The 19,612-nt window shown below is 46.9% G+C and overlaps 1 protein-coding gene and 1 long non-coding RNA gene across 4 annotated transcripts in view; both read left to right on the top strand.

The window, feature by feature from the left end:
- Window positions 1-19,612, top strand: part of KIRREL1 (kirre like nephrin family adhesion molecule 1) — a 105,291-nt gene that overhangs the window by 26,943 nt on the left and 58,736 nt on the right. The window lies entirely within an intron of this gene.
- On the top strand, window positions 5,299-6,852 carry LOC135970648 (uncharacterized). Its single transcript, XR_010586446.2, has 2 exons — window positions 5,299-5,423; window positions 6,811-6,852. It is a non-coding gene; the product is annotated as an uncharacterized lncRNA (long non-coding RNA).

Genomic DNA, 19,612 nt, shown 5'->3' with positions numbered 1-19,612 from the left:
AAGGTAGGAGGCAGCTGGCAGCATAGCCATGGAGCCAGGAGACATCAGAGTGTGAGATGGTGCCAACCTGGGAATGCAGTGTGGCGTGTAGGGAAGCAAGGTTCTAACTGGTCAGCTGCTCTAGGACTTTGAGCAGAAAAGACTCAGAGATGTCCCTTGATTGAAGGAAGGGTGAAAGCAAAAAGTAGCATGAAGCATTATTGAAAGGGTGTCAAGAATGGGACTGCTAGAATGAGGAAGAAAACATAAAGCTGGAAACCCAGACAAGGAGGAACCCTGGAAAAAGAGGGGAAGGGGAAAGAGGAGGCCTCCTTCCCTGGAGGCCATCTGATGAGGGTCGATGGGCCAGTTTGAGAACTATTTGTGGCAAGCGTTTAAATCCCAGGCTGCTTTTTGCCCCAGCACCTGGTATCCAGCCATCGATTGATGTGCTATGAGAGAAGATGAACCAATTTTATTATTAGCCTGAACAAAACATAATTAGGAGGAGAAATTTGCTTCTGCTGTTGTAGTTGCTGCAGCAAAGAAGTTACATAAGGTTCATTTGGATGACCTGGGAACACCTTCCCTACTTCCCTATTCCTGTTCCCATTTATCTGGTTTGAACCAAGTAAATAGAGGCCCAGAGCCTCCACTCTGCCTTCTAGAAGTTCCCAAGACAGACATGCGCTCAAGGAGCAGATCCAAGACCCTCAGCCTACAGCAGACACAGAGCAAGGGCAAAAATCAAATAAGTCAATGTATTGTCATGATGAACATGTGGATAAAGAGGAGAAAAGGGAGAAAGGACAAGAGAGAAGAGCAGACTGGAGGAGAAGGAATAAAGAGCTGAGGCATAGCTCGACTCCTGTGATGTTAGAGGAAGGGAAGGTGGAAAAAAAAAAAAGGCACTGAATTATTCTCAGACAATTTCAGAAGGACAAGATGGATTCTGAAAGGAATTAACTCTGTTATGTCCTGTACTAGTATCATTACTATACTCTAAGATGGGCAAACGAAAGGATTTGGAGCATTTTGGCAGACACTCTTTGAGTGATTGACAGGGGGAGGTAGGAGGGCATGACTGTTGGGGTGACTATATGGGGGTCACATTTGGGCTGAATGTTAAGGCCACAGACACATCCCAGGCTGAGCTCCATGCTGGACCCCCTAGACTGAGGCTTTCACTCAGGGCACTTAACTTGGGTGGAGGGAGGCAGGAGTGGAAACTCCAGGCCTAATTGCTAGGTCTCTCTCAGCTCTTCCAGGGAGCACGGGGCAGGAAATTCCTCAAATTCCAGGCTTGTAGGATCATTGCTGAGCTTAACCGCAGAGCAAGAGAAAGAGGCAGGAGAGGCAGAGAACTGCCTTCTCTCCATCTTTTTTTCCCTTGCAATTTTAAAGCTGCAGCAAATCAGAAGGGTTTGGAGGGGCTGATGGCTACGAGACAGGCCCCAAACATAACACCCCCCGACCCTGGTAAAGAAAGTCCCAGGTCTGGGAATCCCAGAGAAATTAGCCCTGAATTGAGTAAGTTTGAAGTCAAAAATAGACTGCTGTGGCCCTGGATAAGCTTTTTTCCCAGGGTGAATTTTTTTTAGTTCTTCAGAATAGCCAGTGGAAAGGAACTTGGTTTAGGAGAACCTGAGCAAGAACTGTCTTGCTGAAATAAATGATGGCTGTGCAGGGAGCACATTGGAAGGGGTCTTGGGGTGGACAGGATTTCCTTTTGCTCTAAGGGTGAAACCAGTCAGGTCTCTCCCTTTCTGAGCTCTCCTCCCAGGGCACCTGGTCAGGATATCCCAGTCATCACCTCTGGGAAGATGATGTTCCCTGGACAGCCCGTACATTTTCTCACCTCCATACCTAGCTAACACTGCCGCATCAGTCCCAACGACCCCACTTCCAGTCCTTTACTCTCTGAGGTCTGGATTTGCCTTCGAGATGCACCTCCCATGCCACTTTCTTACGGTAGTCTTCTCAACTCCCCCCAAAGAATGAACTATTCTTTCTGGGGGGCTTCCAAAGCAAATTGCTTTGAAATTCCAGAAGATCATACGTTCTGTTTTAATCATAATGGGTTGTTAAGCTCCTGCACTAGACCATAATGCTACTTGTGGATAGGGACTATGACTTGTTTATATCTGTAACTTTCATCTCTTGCCTCTTTTCCCCAGCATAGAGCAGAATGACAGAATGACTGCCACACAGTAAATAAAAAAAAAAAAAAAAAAAAAAAAAAAAAAAGCTGTTGAGTGAATATCCCAGTTATTTGAATGTGGATTATCCACTTGGTAGATCCCTATAATTAATGTTGAACTCAAAGTCTAGTTTCTCTCCCAGCTCAGCTCCTGGTACTATCACTTAATATGTGCTCAGAGAATGCAAACAGTTTTTAAATATTATCTTCAGTACGACATAATTAGGAGCTGCTAAAAATTCATTATCATGCTTTCCAAAGCCAAAAGAAATGACTTTTGTATTACCCACTCCACTGCCCTTCCTCAATGGTGTGGATAACTGAGACATAAACATTTTCATCATAATTGATGATGGGACCACCTTAAAGGGCAGTTGGATTTATTGGGTGCCAGGAGGAAGAAGCAGTGGCCCACATCCTCTGTAATTCTTTCTTCTCCAGTTGCTAAGCTCCTTGGATTTGCACAGAGCACTTAGAGTTGATGGTCCCACCCTCAGCAGCAACCTAAAAATGGCCAATGTGGGCTGGCATCGAGGAAGTATCTCGACCAAAACCTCAAACATTCACAGTAAAAAATGCTGTATCCTAGGGCTCTTAAATTTTTTTCTTGGAATTATAAAATCCTTTTGGTTGTTTTTCAGACCTATTTGTCCCTCTTTTGTTAACAGGATTATTTTCTGGTGACCCGGAGAGATTCTTTCACTGCACTACATTGCAGTTTCTCCACCAAAAACGCAGAACTCCGCTGGCTGCATGATGCCAAAATGACTCCCTGCTTTGGCTAATTCAGTTAGCTTGTGAAAGTACCATGGTATTATGGAAGGAGCCCTGTTCGAGGCATTACCCTCAGCTTAGTTTCATTCCCAATTCTGCTACTAATGAGCTGTGTGACTCTGAACAGGTTGCTTAACCTCTCTGAGCTTTGGTAATCATAATCCCTAACATGTAGAAGTTGGGCTAGGTAAAAGCAGAGGCTCTTTTTTAGCTATAACTCTTTGTGTAAGTCTGTAATTAAGGTTAAGAAGAAATGTGCATATACATGACTTTTGACTGAATACTATTTACTTTCTATAACAGGTTACAGGATATATATAAAATCATGTTTTCAGCCTCCCTCCCTTTCCTGGGGAAGACTGAATAGACCCTAGAGGTTCTGTGGGTGTGGCAGCTGTGGTGGGCTTTACAAAAGGGGTTTTTTTGGTCCCTTCTGTTCACTTGTAAGGTTTCAAAGAAAATTGTGCCTATACTTATCAGGATATATGTAAGCAACTGCAGAGAAATGTCATGCAACCTGAGGTGTTAAGTACTGAAGGGACAGGAAATAATACTGGGTGTGGTTATGGATAGTGCTAGTTTGGCCAGGCTTCCTTAAAGAGGTAAATCTGGAGCAGGGCTCAGCAGGAGGAGACATGGCATGGATTGCAAGGGGAGAAAGAAATCCACTCCAGGTGTGTGGGTGGGTGCGGTTGGGGTGGGGCTCGGTGGGTAGTTATTAAAGCCTTATGCACCTGGATTTTTAGTAGGCAGCTATTTTGGGTTCTGGAGAAGTGGGTCAACATAATGAAGTTTGAGAGGCTGCATTCTGATTTCTGGGCACATAAAAGTGGGGAAGGCATGAAGCAAGGAGGATACTGAAGGGCCATTATCATCCAAATGAGACCAGTGGTATGTAAAGGATAAGATCATTATAAACATCCCGAGAAAGAGAGTCTCAGAATTATTTCTATTTGAGCATTTAACTTGTGCTAAACACCTACTATGTTATGGGATGTCCGTTCTGGAAAGGACCTTAGCGGTGATCTGTTCTATGAATTATGAAACTGAAGATCAGAGAAGGGATGCAAACTGCCCAGTGCCACCCAGTGGATTCTGACAGAGGCAGGTCTAGAAGCCCTGATTCCTGACTCCCACTCTGCTGTTCTTTCTGCTACAGCTAAAAAACACTCATATTCTTTGACTTCACTTTCCCCATTGAATTTACATCTAGTGCCAAAGGGGCACCACTGGCTACATCCAGGATCCCTACTATAGATGTGCTTCCCACTATGGTTAAAAGTTAGGACTTGTCCCAGATCCTTTGCCAGCTGCCAAAATCCAGGCCCTGAGATTTAAACTCCCCAAACAGCCTCCAGAACAGATTGCATAATAACTTAATCGGAAGGGCAGGAGAGAGGGTCCAAGTGCCGCTCTGCCAGCTCCTCTCCACATCCGCATCTGTGGGCCTTCTGCTAAAGTGCCAGGGCCCTAGCCTGCTTCCAGCCTCTTCCTCCCACACACTCTTACCTGTGTATACTCAGTGTGGGTGCAAGTGAGAGCGATCTGGGGTTGGGTGCAGGAGCAACCAGAGTGACCACCCTGGATGATGTGAGGGTCCACGGGTGTCTTCTGAAGTTCCTTTTGGAGCTGTATGTGGCCCCTGTTCTCCACAGGTTTTGCCTGCAGCCATGAAGCAAGCCAAACAAATGTAAAGGTCATGGCCTGGAAGGTTATGCCTTTTTCTTCAGGCCTTGGAAAGTGTAAAAAGTGCAAGTTGTGTCCCTAGGCATCATTCCAGGCCCCATTTTCCTTTGGGAGTGGTGGGGAGTGGCAGGAGAGAGAGCTGGCCCCCAGTGGACTGGGCCATGCCTTATCATTCTTGTCTACAAAAAACCTCCCTCACCCTCTTATTGATGGTGAGGGCTCTGTAGTTTTAGACAGTCAATAGTATGTTTTCATTTCAGTTAGTTTCAATTCAGCAAGCATTTACTGAGTGCCAGGCACTGTTCAGTCTGAGGAAACAGAGATGAATACAATATGGTTACTTGCCTTCCAGTTAAGTAAATTTTCACTTAAGAACAATAATATCAGTCTCAAATATAGCAAAGAGACAGACTACAGGGGAAAGTATTTTGGCGTAGAGAATAAGAGGCATAATTGCAGGAATCCCCACACCAGACAGGACCATCAATTCTCTATTCTGTTTAAAAGGCAGCTGGGTACCATGGAAAGAGCCCAAGCAGGGGGATCAGGAGACTTGTGTGTCTTCTACCAGCCTTGCCATTAATATCCTAGGTGCACTGGGCAAATCATTTTACTGCTCTAACATTCAGTGTCCTAACTCTGAATTGAGACAGGATTAAATAATTTCTTAGATCTCTTCCAGCTTTAAGATGGAGTCAATCCAGGACAGCTTCCTGAAAGAAATACAATTTCAGGAACTGTTTGGAACGTGGAAAGAAAACATTAAGTTAGTGTGCTGCGAAAGGTGTCCTGTTGTCAAACATCTTGGGGAAATGGATATAGGAATGTGCGGTAGTGGGAAGGGATGGAAGATACACAGGGTTTGTTTGTTTGTTTGTTTGTTTGTTTTCTTTTGACGAAATCTCACTCTGTCACCCAGGCTGGAGTGCAGTGGCATGATCTCGGCTAACCACAATCTCTGCCTTCCGGGTTCAAGTGATTCTCCTGCCTCAGCCTCCCGAGTAGCTGGGATTACAGGTACATGCCACTGTACCCGGCTAATTTTTTGTATTTTGGGAAGAGACCGGATTTCACCATGTTGGCCAGGCTGGTCTTGAACTCCTGACCTCAGGTAATCCGCCTGCCTGGGCCTCCCAAAGTGCTAGGATTACAGACATGAGCCACTGCGCCCAGCCTGGTGTTTGTTTGTTTGTTTGTTTTTGAGACAGAGTCTTGTTCTCTCAGGCTGGAGTGCAGTGGTGCGATCTCTGCTCACTGCAACCTCCACCTCCTGGCTATTTTCCTGCCTCAGCCTCCCTAGTAGCTGGGACTATAGGTGTGCACCACCACACCTGGCTAATTTTTGTATTTTTAGTAGAGACAGGGTTTTACCATGTTGGCCAGGCTGGTCTCGAACACCTGACCTCAGATGATCCACCCACCTCAGCCTCCCAAAGTGCTGGGATTACAGGTGTGAGCCACTGCGCCCAGCTGAGACACAGGGTTTTGAACAGGTATTGTGAACAGGTAGTGTAGGAAGTGGTAGACCCAGAGGATGAGGGTGGGAAGGCCCTTGGATCCAACTGTAGAAGGTCATACCTGAAAACATAACAGTTTATAGAGGAGAACTTGAAAGAAATCTGGCAAAGGGGATCCTGGTGTTTTCCCTGTGTCCCTTCCCCCACCCAGTTCCCCAGGGTCCACCCTGACCTCAGAATTGAAAGCAGCTCAGCACCAGTGGCATTTTTAGAAGGAGGGGAGGGGTGCGGCAAAACCAAATTAAGTAACTCCTCAGAGGTCGGCACTTCTTGCCCTAAGCTAAGGAAACCAGACCAAAAAAAGAGATCCTCCCTTCCGATTTCCTCAGCCACCACTGTGGGCAGCCCAGGTGTGGCTGGCAGACACCCTGTCCCTGAGGGACCCATGGACACTCAAAGCCTGTCCCTTTGTAGCCGTCTCCTCTGTGTGGAGAAAGCGTCTTCAGTTTTCTTCTGACCCTGCAGACTGACCTGTCACCGGGTCTCACATTCTGGACTAACGCGTGGATTGAATGCAGGGGAGTGCTTTGGATGAGAACAGTCAGATGTGTCCTCCCCAGGTTCCCCCCATTCTCTCTTCCCGCCAGGAAAGGGAAAGAATGCACGCACAGATTTCTTTCAGGGTGGCGGAGACACCGACTAGAGCACCGACAGGCCCTGGTAGGCCCAGGAATGAAGAGGAATGGAGTAAGAAAAGGGGAAAGAGAAAACTCAGGGAACGACAGAGAAAGGGGAGCTGGGAATAAACAGAGCAGAGGCCAGAGTTGAAGCGAAAGGGCAGGAGAACTGAGGAACCGAAGAACTCTGAGGAGGGACAAAGGCTAAGGGTGCCCCAGGGAGAAGGACTGCTGGAGACAGGATCTGAGAAAGGAAACAAAGGAGAGAGATGGGGGTGGAGGACTGCCGAAAAGTGGTCTAGAGAGGAAGGAGGAAGGAAAAGTCCAGAAGGAAAAACAGCCAGAGAAAGAAGAGAGGAAGGAGAGAGGATAAACAGAGCAAGACGAGGCCAGGCGGGAAGAGATGCAGCCAAGAGCAGTACCGAAGAGGAGAAGCAGAGGCCAGAGGGTGACGAGATGGGAGAGGGAATGGAAGCAAAGGAGATGGAGAGGAGAGGGCAAGCAGAAGAGGCAGAACCCGGGGAGGGAGCAGCAGAAGCAGCACGCATGGCTAGTTTAATGAGCCACTCTTCTTTCCCACTCCCCAGGAGAGGCGGCTGCTAATTATGCCTTCATCCTCCCAGGCAGGAAGAGGTCAGGAGGCCTGAAGAAATGCCCTCCCCCAGCAGAAGGGCTGGGGGAGGTGGGGTGGAGAGAGGATGGGCTGGGGCAGGGGCAAGTAGGAGTGCTGAGCTGGCAGGACTGCAGATGGGGCCCTGCCCTGGTTGCTGTGGGCCTCTCTCCCTGCCAGCCCTGGTGGGGTGGTGGGAGGGGGCACACCTATTTAACTTGGCACTCTGGCACTGCCTTCCTCTTGGCTAAGTCATAAGAAGGCCAAAGGCTGAGTGGGAAGCACAGAAGGAGCTGCAGGCTGGGGTTTCTACTCCCCAGCACCTCCATGAGGCCTTTTTCTTTGCCCCATATTTCTGTCTGGTACTGATGCTTTGCCCTCTGAATCTCAGAGGCACAGAAAGCACACCAGGCGTAGGTGAAACTCTAGCCTCTGGCCGGTCTGGCTTTTTCCCTCTTCCTGTCCTGCCAGGTAATGTGTAGAAGCTAGGTCTAGTATATCTTCACTGTAGACTTGCTTATCTGGGCTCACTGACTGGACATCCTCTAGGCCCCCTGGAGGACACACCACTGTTAACCTAATGAGAACATGCGGGAGATGGGGACAGCATACTTAGAGAAATGCGAGGGAATGGGACGCTATGTGGAAAGGTGGAAACAACATGGTTTTGAAGGGAGACGTACTTGGTTATCATCCCAGCTATATCACTTACTAGGTCTTGGGCAAATGTCCAAGCATCAGTTGCTTTATTAACTAACCAAGTGCCAGATACCCTTATAAGTGATATTACTTTGTGTGATCTTCCCAATGATCCTACGAGGTAGATATTTTATCATCCCCATTTTACAGAACAGGAATCGGAGTCACAGAGAAGTAACTTGTCCAGTCTCACAGCTAAAATGTGACAGAGCAGCTGGGATTGGAGTCAGACAGTCTGGCCTGGAGACTGTGCTCCTAATCTCCATACTCCAAAGCTGAATGAAAAAAAGTAAACTGTTTTCACAGTTTGGACCCCCCCGACCCCCAACAGTAGTCAACACAGAAGACTTCTGTGACCAAATGTGTGGGGTTTTCCCCACACTTCCAGCAAGCAGTCAGTCTTCCAGCAAGCAGTCAGTCTTCCAGCAAGCAGTCAGTCTTCCAGCAAGCAAGCAATACTCTAGCAGACTTGAGCTGGGTGTTCTTCAATTCAACTCTGACACTGTCTACCTAGAGGTAGCATCAGATCCCCCAGGTTGAGGGCTCATTCCCACAAGACTGTCCCCCCCTTCCAATGTCAGTCACAACCCCCACATTGTTTTACCTGTGTTTCTGACTGGCTGGCTATAAATTGGGGTTCCCAAGACCCCATCCTGAGGTTTTATTCCTTTCCTCTAGTGGCTCACAGAGGTAGGAAACACGTTTACCGGTTTTTTATAAAAGGACAGTAGAAAGGATATAGATAAAGAGATGCACGGGGCAAGGCACGTGGGAAGGAATGTGGAACTTCCATGCCTTCTCTGGGCGTGCTACCCTCCAGGGACCTCCCTTGTTCAGCTACCTGGAAGATCTCAGAATCCTGTCCTTTTGGGGTTTTTGAAGGCTTCATTACATAGGCATGATTAATTAAACCATTGGTCATTGGTGATCAACTTAACCTTCAGCCCCTCTTCCCTCCCTAGAGGTTGGGGTATGGAGCTGAAGGTCCCAACTCACTACTCCTGCCTTGGTTTGTTTGGTGAACACCTCTCATACTGAAGCTACCAAGGGGCTGCCTGCCACCAGTCAATTCATTAGCATGCAGAAAGACACTTAACCACTTGGGAGATTCCAAGGACTTTAGGAGTGTATGCCAAGAGCCAGGACCAAATATGTATTTCACAATATCACAAAAGCCTTTCTCAGAAATGAAGATAATACACAGGTATGTGGGGAAAATTAGATCAGCTGAAAGCACTTGGCACATAGTAGGTCCTCAATATGTTTGTGTTGTCTCAGAGCAAAGCAGTAGATTTTTTTTTTTTTTTTGAGACAGAGTCTCGCTTAGTCGCCCAGGCTGGAGTGCAGTGGCGCGATCTCGGCTCACTGCAAGCTCCGCCTCCCGGGTTCACGCCATTCTCCTGCCTCAGCCTCCCGAGTAGCTGGGACTACAGGCGCCCACAACCGCGCCCGGCTAATTTTTTGTATTTTTAGTAGAGACGGGGTTTCACCGTGGTCTCGATCTCCTGACCTTGTGATCCGCCCGCCTCGGCCTCCCAAAGTGCTGGGATTACAGGCGTGAGCCACCGCGCCCGGCCAGCAGTAGATGTTAAATTGCCTTGTGAGTAGCATAGCCAGGAAGCTCCCAGCAACAACAAATTACTTCTTATTAGGGTGCTTGGAGAAGGACTGACCTTCAGGAAGAATTAATAGGATTTCAGTCTTAGGGATAGTGCAGGGGCAGCCCCAGGGAAGGAATGATAATCTAGAGGCCACTTCAGAAAAGACCCACACCCCTCCCTCCCCATTATACTTCCCTGCAGGTTTTAATAATGCTGTTGCTCATCACCCCCTACACAACTCCTCCACTCCCCCACTCTACCATGTCCTGAGCTAGGGCCTGCTCATTCCTGCCCCCAGGCTTGGAACATGCCACTGTCTCTGCCAGAATGCCCTGTCTCTCTCCACAACTAACCTTGACCTTCACCTCTTGCCAAAGCAGCTGCAGCGGTCTGCAGGAACTGTGACTTTATTAGTCTTGTCTGCCTGCCCAGGAGCTGTTGGACACCGGGGTCCTCAAGGTGTACCTTTGCACGATAATTTGCACTAGCTGGTCTGTCACTTGAATAAACCCTCCCTAATGTTGCGGAGTGTGTAGCTGTGTGATGTGTCCCATCCACACAGTTAGAGAAGGGTTAATGCAACTTGAATGAAGTTTAGTGAGAATTTGGGTTGCTTCTTTCCTCTTAAGTTGTTCCCAAAGCTGGCTGTAAATTCTGCTTTTAATTGTAGCAACTAGCTTTTGCAAGGATCTCTGGAGTATTCATTCCATTTGCGATGATGTACCAGGCCTTATGCAAGGCATAGGGGCCATTGTTTCCACTGAGGCTGGAAAGCCCAGGAGGCATTTTCCTGGGATGATTCCACATCTTAGGGGTTTGCTCAGTTGTTACTTTTTCATGTATTTCTTTCTACTTTTTCAACCTACGTAACTGAAAACTACATAGCACTTTTCAGTTTACTAGAGATTTCACAGTCTGTTTATTTAATTTTCACTACAGTCTTGTGAAGTAAGTATTATTATGTCCATTTCATAGGTGCACAAGCTAAACTGAGAACAAGATAAGGTCAGGATGCAGAACTTGACCTTCTCTAGGTATTAGTGTACATTCCACTGCACAACACTGTCTGGTGAAAATTACCCTACCTGGAGGGCTTATATCCCTTTAAGTTGAAATAAATGACCTTCACCTTTGTGGTCATCTGTTCAAACCTTTATTAAACACATAATTGTGTCTGACTCAGTATGGATGTAGTATAAAGAGATACATATGGTCCAGCCCCTGCCCTCTGGGGCCTGCAGTCTAAGTCAGAGGCATTGACATGGAAAAACCTGTACAGGGCATGTACAGCAGAATGAAAACAATAACCTATCATGAATCAACAGCAAAGTATTTACAAGACTGTGCAAGGCAAGGGTAAGCGCATTTCAGGCATAGACAGAAGGAATAACTCTTGCCAAGGTGCCTGGGCAGATCTCCACAGTGCCAGACCACAGAGTCCATCTTCAATAGCTGCCCTAATTCTTTCTCCCTGCTGCTGTAACAAAAGTCTATGTGTGTGTGTGCACGTGTGCACACATGCATGCATGTGCACATATGCACCTATGTATAATGCACATAAAATATGCATAATTTTTGAATATTATTCTTCAGGCTGCCAGTGCACAATTGGGTTGGTTAGAAGGTGAATAGTTATGGGAGTCTTATATTTAGATAATGATGGGGAAACTTTTAGCCCTCCTGTAGCAGTATAGTGAAATTTATTCTCTTCCAATGTACATCAAGTTTATCTCTTAACACTGAGCTTTTATGAGATGGAATGAGCATCTGTAATATAGGGGGGAGAGAGAGAGAGAGAGAGAGAGAGAGAAGCAAATAGCAACTCTGAAATCAGAGAGATATGAACTTTAATCCTAGACCTGCTAATGTTCAGTCACAATTGTGACATTGCACAATTTATCTGAGCTTGCTGAGCCTCAGTTGCCTCACATGCAATTGGGAAAATTATCTCTACCTTGCAGGGCTGTTCAGAGAATTAAGTGAGATTGTATAAGTAAAGCACTCTATAACCTGATGGCTTAATGTATTTTTGTTAAATTTTTAATTTTATACTTTTAGTAGGTAATGTACATAGTACAAAGTATAAAAACTACAAAAAAAAGAATAGTGAAAATAACTCTGTCTCCCGTCATTAGCTTCTAGCTACCATTTCTCTTAACCTTAAGTATTTCAGTCCTTACAAAATCCCTGTATATAAAGCAGGTCAGGGTTTTTGATTTTTATTTCTCGGGTATGGAAATTGATGCCCAGGGAGATTAAATGGTGACCTAAAGTTACCCATGAAAGTGGGTTACACATGAAAGTGGTGGGACTGGAACCCACGTCTTCTTGTTAGTACCCCAGCTTGTTGTATTTCATGTGTCACACTAGAAGATGTGGTTGGAGAATGATCCCAGCTGCTGAATCTTGTGACTTTGGGACCATAGACTCTTTCGAGAATCTTATGAAAGTTCTGGATCCTTTCTTTCTCACCCTCACATACACATGCCATTCAGACTTGCATATATTTTAGATGGTTTCTCAATCTCTAGAAGTTCAAAAGTGTAAACCATCCCAATACCTTTATATCATCACCAGGGTTTTAGCTCTATGGGACTTCTCTGGAGAGCAGTGGAGTGTGCTCAGTGACCTGCAAACCAAACCTGCTCCCCAGGGAGCCCAAGGTTCTGGAGTCAGAAGATCTGGGTTCTGCTCCAGGCCATGACATATCTTAGCTTTGTGACCTTGAGTGAGTCCTTCAATTTCTCTGAGCTTCATTTTCTTTGTCTGTTAAATGGGGTTGATATTCTGTGTCTCCAGGAGCTGTGAACTAACATTTATAAAGTCATTTTGCAAACTGTGAAATTACAAACAAATCTAAGATATTATTTCTCCCTGCTAGGCCTGGAGCAGGTGAGAAAACCGGAAAGAAGTAGTCTCATATACCTGGAATTTCATCCAGTAGCTGGAGTACCTGTCTTACGTGGTAGAGGCTGTCCAGCCACACACCCCCTCTGTGGATTTGGTACCCAGAGTCAAGATCCCCAGGACTAGGTGTGAATGCTGACTCATGTTGCATTGAACATCCAGTCATCAAATCTCAGCTCCATCTGCTCATCCTGGTCCAAAGTGGGCGATAATCCCATTGTTAAGACATGTCTTATTTAGACGTCTCTAAGATGGAGCCAACAAACAGCCCAGTAGCATCGAGGCTGCTGCCTGGGAAAGAGTCCCCTCCTCTCCCCTGTTCGTTAATGATTATGGGAGGTTTTATTCCCCCCAACAAAAGTGTTAATTAGACATCGTTTGGAACAGGGATATTACACAAATGAATTAAACTCAAACCAATCAACAAGCCGGCTGTGTGCTTCAGGTCCCCTGAACGAGAAGGGAATTGAAGGCTGTAATGGGAAACAAACGGTAAGATGTCTTCCCTAATATCAAATAATAAGTAGGAAGGCTGCCTTCACTTCTAGTACTTCTCTGTACTTATTCCTTTCTTTCTTCCCTCCACTACACACACACACACACACACACACACACACACACGTGCACACACGCACTACCATGAGACTTGGAGAGTTAGGGTTCCATCCTTGTGACTGAAACTGGCTGGGACTGCCCAGTGGTACTTCTCAGCTGCCCTCTAGGCTCAGAGGCCCAGTGGGATGGAAGGAGTCAGAAGAGCCCAATTCTAGTCCCTCTCTGTCACTCACCACCTTCCTCATCAGAGAATAGTGTGTGTGATGCTCAGGAGTTCACAGGGATGCAGTAGGTACTCAATACTTACCTGTTGAGTCCAAATGGCTGGGTGACTTCTGGAAGCATTCTGCGTCCTGGCAGCAAATTCTTGAGGCTGATTTGCCCTGTGGGGAGAGTGGGAAGAACTGGAGGGAAAAGAGTTGTAGTCCTTGTATTTTGAGGGATCCCAGTTGCTTGGAGGGATAGATTAAAGAAGATTGAAAAGTCTTCTAAAAATGGACAGAAGAAGCCAGTGCAGTGGCTTATACCTGCAATCCCAGCACTTTGGGAGGCAGAAGTAGGAGGAGCACTTGAGCCCCAAAATTTGAGACTAGCCTGGGCAGTGTGGTTAGAAACCATTTCTACAAAAAAGAAAAAAAAAATTAGCCTGGTGTGGTGGTGCACACCCTTGGCCCCAGCTACTTGGGAGACTAAGGTGGAAGGATTGCTTGAGCCTAGGTGACTGAAGCTGCGGCTGTGATCACACAACTGCACTCCAGCCTGGGCAACAGAGCCAGATCCTGTAAATGAGAAAAAGAAAAGAAAAGAAAAGAAAAAAAGCCATGCAAATGAGAACAAGATAAGGCAAAATTACGTATTAAGAACTTAATGTATGATGGGAACTGGGGACTGGCGTCTGTGGGGGAAACTAGAGCAGAGTTGAGAAGTCAGGGGCAGGGATTCTCATGGCTTCCCTAGGGCTGGGAGATGCTGGAGAGGATGAGGAGGAGCTGGGCCTGTCTGGCTGAATCAGGAAGTTCAGGCTTGGGAGCAGGGAGATGAGGTTGGGGTAATGAGAGGCGGGCTGTGCGTGGACTCCCTGAAGGCGGGGCTGACTTTCCCCTGTCGTCTCAATCTCGGGAACACAGTAGCTGCTTGAATGCATGTATGAAGTTGGCTTCTATGCAAATGGGCTAGAAGGGAACTTGTCTTTGGCATTAGTAGGAGTCAGAAGGCAATTGAAGGCAGAATTTTAAAACGATTTTTCTTGGGAACAGGATGCAGAGGGTGGAAGTGTGGAAAAGGAAGTCCGTTCAAAGGCCTCCCTGCAGGTCTGAGAAGAGATGAGCTCTGGATATCCCTCCCTTTAACTCCAGGCGTGTCCCAGTTGTAAGAACCGCCCCCCACCTCCTACCTTTCACTGCTTGTCCCCAGGCTCCTTATAAATTATCCCAGCCTGTGATGGGGAATCCCCACTTTTTCTTTTTGAGATGGAGTCTTGTTCTGTTGCCCAGGATGGATTGCAATGGCACAATCTTAGCTCACTGCAACCTCCGCCTCCCGGGTTCAAGCAATTCTCCTGTCTCGGCCTCCCAAGTAGCTGAGACCACAGGCATGTGCCACCACAACTGGCTAATTTTTGTATTTTTAGTAGAGACAGGGTTTCACCATGTTAGCCAGGCTGGTCTGGAACTCCTGACCTCAAGTGATCTGCCTGCCTTAGCCTCCCAAAGTGCTGGGATTACAGGCATGAGCCACTGCACCCGGCCGGGATCCTCACTTTCTTCTTTTTGAGATGGAGTTTCGCTGTTGTCACCCAGGTTGGAGTGCAATGGGGCGGTCTCCCTGCAACCTCTGCCTTCCAGGTTCAAGTGATTCTCCTGCCTCAGCCTCCCCAGTAGCTGGAATCACAGGCGCCCATCACCATGCCCAGCTGATTTTGGTATTTTTGGTAAAGACGGGGTTTCGCCATGTTGACCAGGCTGGTCCCAGACTCCTGACCTCAGGTGATCCACTCGCCTCGGCCTCCCAAAGCTCTGGGATTACAGGCGTGAACCGTTGTGCCCGGCCCTGAAAGGAAACATCAGGGCTTTCCGTGAGTGGCTGCCTTCCCTTTTGAGGAGCACCTTGAAGTTCTGGGCTGGATGGTGACTTTTTGGCATTAGTGCTCCACAGGGCCTTCTCTTCCTTGCTTTGCAGCTCATTTTACTGCTCCTTATGCCCCAATCAGGTTGTTTGATCCTTGTCTCAAAGCCTACTGCTGCAGAGTCCTCTTTCTTGTTTGGTCCTTGACCACATATCATGGAGCTAACATTTCAAAGATAGAAAATGATGTTTTCGGCCGGGCACGGTGACTCACATCTGTAGTCCCAGCACTTTGGGAGGCCAAGGCAGGTGAATCACCTGAGATCAGGAGTTCAAGACCAGCCTGGCCAACATGGTGAAACCCCATCTGCACTAAAAATATAAAAATTAGCCAGGCATGGTGGTGCGTGCCTGTAATCCCAGCTACTAGGGAGGCTGAGGCAGGAGAATTGCTTGAACCTGAGAGGCAGAGGTTACAGTGAATGGAGATCGTGCCACTGCACTCCAGCCTGGGCGACAAAGTGAGACTCCATCGGAAAGAAAAAAAAAAAAGAAAATGAAATTTTTCTTTATCCTTCTCCTTTTTGATTTTAGATGCCTCAGTTTCCCATAGATTCCCCTTTCCCAATTTTCATTCCATTTTATATCCAAGTACTTGGCATTCTTTATATCCCTGAAACCCAAGCTTCAATAGGATTCTGAGCATGACCAAAATTGAAGGGTGTTGTTTTCTGGTCTCTGTTATCCAGTTACCTGGACCTTTTACTTTGTAATGTGACTTAGTGAAAGTGTGTATTAGGAGTCAGATGTGGGTTCAAGTTCAGAATCTCCTCTGGCCAGCTGTGAGACCTTAGGAAAGACATGAAACTCAGATTCAGCTTCCCAGGGCTGAGTTTTTTGTGGCTGAAGAAGTTAAATGAATATAAAAGTGATTTTTGAATTGTAAGCTGTTCATAGAACATAAGGGATTATTATTTGTTGCTAATTCCATCTTAGTGCAGTTACTTAGGCAATAGGGGTTGAGGGACGGGAGACCCTGGTGATCCACAACTTCGGTAGCTAGGGTAGATAATGTGGGGCCATCTAGTTGTTATTGAAAAATCACACATTTATTTCTCATGCTACCAGATATAAATGTGTATTTTTTTTCTATAAAGAAATTGAGGCAAGCTAGAAAAAAAAACATTTAAATTATCTCTATATTTTCTGTCTAACAAACATCTATACTGAACTGGTCGTGTGTGTGTTCATGTGTGTGTGTGTGTGTGTGTGTGTATTTATTTTTGCCATTGTTCTGTTTTTCTTACCTCCTTTTCTTCCACCTCTTTGGTATGTATTTTATCTTGGAATCTGGGAATTGAAACAGGAACTGGTAGGAGCCATTCCCTTCACCCCCTGGCTAGGTAGCTATTCAGGCTCCCTCTCTGCCTCTTTTAAGAGATCAATTACTTACCATCCGTCAGTTTCTTTTATCTTTTGGAAGGAAACCTGTTTAGAACAGCCCCCTTGGGACTAGGGCCCCAGGCAGTGAGTGTAGTAGAGAAGTGAGGTCCAGATGCTGTATGCTGATGGAAAGTTGCAACTGCACTCATGGAGTCTGACAGCAAGGACTGCAGAGTTTTTCCCCATCATGGGAATCTTTCCTCCATCAGCAGAGGGTCCAGGGTATCAGGATAATGACAAGACCCTGCCCTGAACAGTAAAATGGTAGATGATACAAAGAAAGGAGAGAAATCAAGGGGGAGACAATTCATGTATAATGAGAACCTACTCTGCACAAGACACTGCTAGATATTCTACTTACTGTTGACCTATTTAATTTAATTCTCATGGAGCCCTGTTAAATAAGACTCATCCTATGTTCTGGATGAGGTGTTAAGGCTCAGAGAAGTGAAGGTGGAGCTGGGATTCAAACCCAGACCTATCTGACCCTAAATCCTAGTATTTTTTTTTTTTTTTTACCAGTCCATGATCTGTCGGGGCTTCAGAGAATCACTCTGATGGAGACAGGCCATGCCCCTGCTACCTGAGGACCATGTGGTTAATAACAGTGATTGGATGTTTGGGTGATTTTAGACACAGTCTATGTCCTAGTAGCAGTAGTGTCAATAATTTGGGAGGAACATACCTTTGCCTCTTAGAAAGGCATTTTACCACCCCAAAGTCCTAGAAACCTACAGAGTCCTACAGAACTACACAGAGCCGGGGGAACTGGTATTTAAGGGGGTGGATTTATGCATTGACAGAGTTCACCGTCATCCCTAAATTCTCATCAAATGCAGAGAGCCAGAGTGTGGACAGATACTTTCCTAAAGCAACAGTCAAAACCCAGGGATACTGGGGTTAACTAAAAGTGTTGTGGTTTCTTTATGTTTTGATATAGAAGGGACCTTGGGCCAATGCATATAGACTATGGTGCAAATGGCGCCCCCTGGAGCACAGAATTAGAATACAGAATTTCCATTCATTTATTTATTTATTCATTTCTTTCTTTATTACTGTTCCAGACTTATTTTCTGGTTGTAACTTATTCAGATAAATACTGCAGTGAACTTGTAGCACCAAGTGGACAGATCAGCTGGAGGCGCTGGGCAGTGATAGACAGTTTAGGTGGCTTAGGGAGCTAAACTCACGTGGAGAATATGCAGCTTTTTTGCAGACTGGGTAATAAGGGAAGGTGCATGATGCTTAGGTAATAGAAGGCAGTCCACTATGTAACCTGTATTTACAAATGGGGAAAGGACATGGAGAATGAGAGCAATTCGAGAGGGCTGCTAGACCTTTCCAGGTTTTGGCAGGACCTTCAAGGAGAGCGGCAAGGTTCATGGAGGAGGATGGCGTAAGTTCTCTCGAAGCAGTCACAACCCGGCAAAGAGAGGCAGCTTGATGGAGGAGATAAACATCTATGGACCGCGATGCTTGGTGCAGCGTCAGTCAGCTCACTGGGACTGATACCCTCGTCTACAGTGAAAGGCTTGGGCTGGATTATACCTGAGGCCTCCTGATGCTTATGGTTTTCATATTTTCTGGCCTGAAGTAGGGGATAGAGAGGGCAGTTTGAGGTGGACAGCAAGCTGTCTGGAGAAGAAAGACTGGGAGAGCAGATGAATGACGGTCGTCAGACAGAAGTGAGGACAGCCGATGATTGGGCTGTGGGCTTCAATCAGCCGGAGGAGCCTTGGCAGGCAGGTCTGGAGTGAACCACCAGGAGTCTTGGACTTCGATGGAGCCTGAGATGGGACAGTCTCAGCTGGGCCCTTCAGGGCCTCCCGTGTCTCCTTTGGTTCTCGTATGGTAAAGAAATCCCAGAGGCTGCTGTGGGCCCATGGGTGTCATGCAGCAGCGAGTCCAGATTTGGAGTCCTGGACACCTGGGTTCTAGTCCCACTGCTTCCACGACTAGCACTGGACCTTGGCCTAGTTGCTTCATCCCTCTGGGCTTGTTGAAAGGCATCAATCGGCCGGGCGCTGTGGCTCACGTCTGTAATCCCAACACTTTGGGAGGTTGAGGCTGGTGGATCACAAGGTCAGGAGTTTGAGACCAGCCTGGCCAATATGGTGAAATCCTGTCTCTACTAAAAATACCAAAATTAGATGGACGTGGCGCACCCGTAGTCCCAGCTGCTCAGGAGGCTGAGGCAGGAGAATCGCTTGAACCTGGGAGGCAGAGGTTGCAGTGAGCTGAGATTGTGCCACTACACTCCAGTCTGGTGACACTACACTCCAGTCTGGTGACAGAGCAAGACTCTGGCAAAAAAAAAAAAAAAAAAAAAAAGAAAGGGGTGAATCACACCTATTTCTCAGGAGTCATGAGCATTAAGTGAATCGATGTCTGTAAAATGGTTAGCAGCATGCCTGGCTTATATACATGTTCAATAAATGACCATTATTTTAATTATTATTACCTATCAAGTCCCATGTCTCCTTCCAAACCCTGTTTCTAGTTCCCTCCTCCAGGAAGCATCCTCTGATTAAGCTCACAGGACTCCAGTTGCTCCTACACACTGCACCCAGGCTCTTGCAGCCTCACTGTGGGGTTCCCAGGTGGCAGTTGGCTTGTTGTCCTGAGAGTCCTAGGAACATGGTCTTTAGGGTGGGGACCTGTCTCCTTTCCTCCCCAGATTCCTCATGGCCCATTGCAGATTTTGGCCCACAGGGCACTGGGCTGAGCCCAGGATGCCTGGCTGATGGACTTCCTGCGACTCATACCTATTTCCTCAACAGGAAACACCCCCAGGCCCAGTGTCAGCTAGACTTGGGGCAGGACCAGCCTGCCAGCGGCTCAGTGGCTCTAGCTAAGTTAGGGTCTGGCTCTGTGCCCACGAACCTTCCTGGGAAGCTCATCTCAGGCCTGCCACCCATCTGCCTGGCTGCTGAGGGAAGAAAGCCAGCTCTTTCTTCCTA

Source organism: Macaca fascicularis, chromosome 1, assembly GCF_037993035.2.
Source record: "Macaca fascicularis isolate 582-1 chromosome 1, T2T-MFA8v1.1".
NCBI classification, from domain to species: domain Eukaryota; kingdom Metazoa; phylum Chordata; class Mammalia; order Primates; family Cercopithecidae; genus Macaca; species Macaca fascicularis.
The sequence above is the reverse complement of the archived record's forward strand: the minus strand, read 5'-3'. Positions and strand labels throughout refer to the sequence as shown.